The sequence below is a fragment of the Manis pentadactyla genome, chromosome 12 (assembly GCF_030020395.1).
Source record: "Manis pentadactyla isolate mManPen7 chromosome 12, mManPen7.hap1, whole genome shotgun sequence".
NCBI lineage: Eukaryota > Metazoa > Chordata > Mammalia > Pholidota > Manidae > Manis > Manis pentadactyla.
The window spans coordinates 29,173,340-29,175,924 of NC_080030.1; positions in this window are offsets into that span (position 1 = coordinate 29,173,340).

Genomic DNA, 2,585 nt, shown 5'->3' on the forward strand with positions numbered 1-2,585 from the left:
ACAGACTTTCAGGCTCACATGTTTATTTATAGAGCCTAAAGGGGAAGGGGGAAAGACTCTAAACCAGCTAGAAAGCCCATCAGGGATTGGCTAAGAAGGTCCACAAAATGAAGTGACCTTTGTAAGACTCACTTGGCACTTTTACCTTTGTTCTATCTGGGATAACGCTCCTTAAAACTCCAGTCTATTGGCTGGTCACCTATGGAATTCTGAAAGTTGAGAATCCCCCAGAAGGGCTGCTGCATGCTAGCAGCACAGAAAACACCTCTGATTACTCCCAATGAACAGCTACTATGAGACCAGGCCCAGCTGTTCCCTTCATCACAGATGCTCTGTAGGTGAGGGGGCAAAGGTCGTATGGGATAACAGGACCACAGAGCTGGAAGGGGCCTGGCAAGATCATTAGTGGGTCTCTTGCTTTCTGTCAATGAAGGCTGTGTATTAGTCATCTGCTGCATAACAAACTACCCCGAACCTTAGCTTAAGCTACAAATATTTATTGTATCAATTTATGGAGCTGAGAGTCTGGGAGTGGCTTTGGTGGATGGCCCTGGCTCAGGGTCTTCTGTGGGGCCCGTCATCTGAAGGCTAGACTGGGGCAGAGGATCCAGCTCTTGGATGCAGACGGCCGCGGCTGCCAGCAGGAAGTTTGCAAGCGACAAACCTTCAAACACCACGCCTTCACACCACGAGATGACTGAGCGACAGTGGGAGTCACATGCCATCCCTTCTGACCCAGAGCAATCAGTAATAAAATACGGGTGGTGTAAATATCAAGCATTGTGGGGTTCATCTTGGAGTCTGGCTCACCCTTCTTACATCCATTTTGATCTCTCTTCATTTGAAACTCAGCCCACGTTTATGTAACACATCACCTACTTTTGAAATAAGACAGCTGAGTTCACCTCAGTGAAGAGAGTCCTTCCTGGCTTCCTAAAGCCTCTCCCGCTGCGTTGCTCAGCTCAGTCAGTGCCCAAGCCTAATCCCGCGTGCCTCCTCCTCCTTGCTCAGGTTTGCCAGTGACTCGACCCCTCGAGGTCTTGCACGATGTTGTGTGACAGCAGTGGCATACGATGACCACACAGAACCATCCCAGCTGCCCTGTGGGGTCCCCTCCTCCCCTCTCAGCCTGCTTCCATTGGGCAGAGGTCACGCCTATACTGTGAGGAGACTGTGTGTGGAATAGGAGCGCCAGCAGGGAGATAGGAGGGACCAGCCAGGGTCTGCGCGCCACACTGCGTCCCCTCTGCCTGCTGGTCACTCAGCCAGTGTCTGCCTGCGTTTATGCAGCAAGTGTTGGCTGAGCCCTGTCGTGTGATGCCCAGGGATGCAGAGCGGAATGGCAGGGACCCTCTGGGAACACTGGCCTTGCGCAGAGCCATCAGCTCCGGCACAGCACGTGGGCTCTCTGCCCTCAGGTTCGAATTGACTCCTCCACTTTCCCAACAATTCTTTTTAAAAGCGGTGAGCAGTTAGTGTTGTTTGATTACTGGATCACAATGTTATCTATCTGGAACCAATACAACATCGTACATCAACTCTATTCCAATCAATAATAAAGGTTATTTATGATTTAGAGCTAATTATTTTAAAATGCAAACAAAACAGCAGTCCAAGCACACCGCAGGGACTTTTCTCATGCGGTCAAACAACCGGCGTCTGCACAGACAGCCTTCACGCACCTTCTCCTCTTCCCAGTCGCAGGCCTGCAGGGCAGCGGATACACGGTGGTTCTGCAGGAATCAAGCTGGAACTGACACTGACGGCCCAGGCAGCACTCCTTCTAACTGCCCCGTGGCCACTGGACATTTTTACATAACTATTTAAGGAACACAGCAGGGACTTGTGAACCCATTTTATCCAGCAGGACATGAAGGGGTTCACCGTGTGCACTTTGCCCACACCCCCATACAGTGCTCAAGGAATGCTATTCAGCAGGGTGACTCTGCTCTCATTGTTCTTACAGCCGAGCACACAGAGACGTCAGGAGAGGGGCCCTCCCCCCACCCTGGCCTGCAGCAGCCAGCCCAACGGGGCCTGAGAGCCACAGCATGGACTGGCCCGGAGGAAACGGGGTAACTCCCCATGGTCCCCTTGCCAAAGGCCCGACCCGGGGTTCATCAGCCCAGTTTCCTGGAGGAAACACAGGGGTCGGGCCTGCGAGCCTCCGGTCACCACACTTCCATCCCCAGTGAGTCCACGGCCCTGTCTCTCGAGCACCTTTCTCTTTAGGAAAGGAAGGACACCTCACATCCCGGGTGTGTTCCAGCACCCTTGCCCGGAGCTCCTGGCCCAGCGCACAGGCCGGGGGGCTCCTCCAGCAAACGCGTCTCCCGGGAGGCACAACGTAGCCTTTCCGCATGGGGCCTCCGGACGCACCAGGGGCATTGCCAGCCGAAAGCGCAAACACAGGAGAATGAGCATGCGCCGGGCAGCAGAGGAGACCTCTCGAGCCAGGAGGCAAGCGGCTGCCTGCCCTCAGTGGGGCCCTGTGCCAGCGGCAACCCCAGCTCCCCAGAGCTTGACTCCTGTGACCATGCAGGTGCCACGAGCGCTGATGGGATCGCAGACAGCTTGGCAGGTCG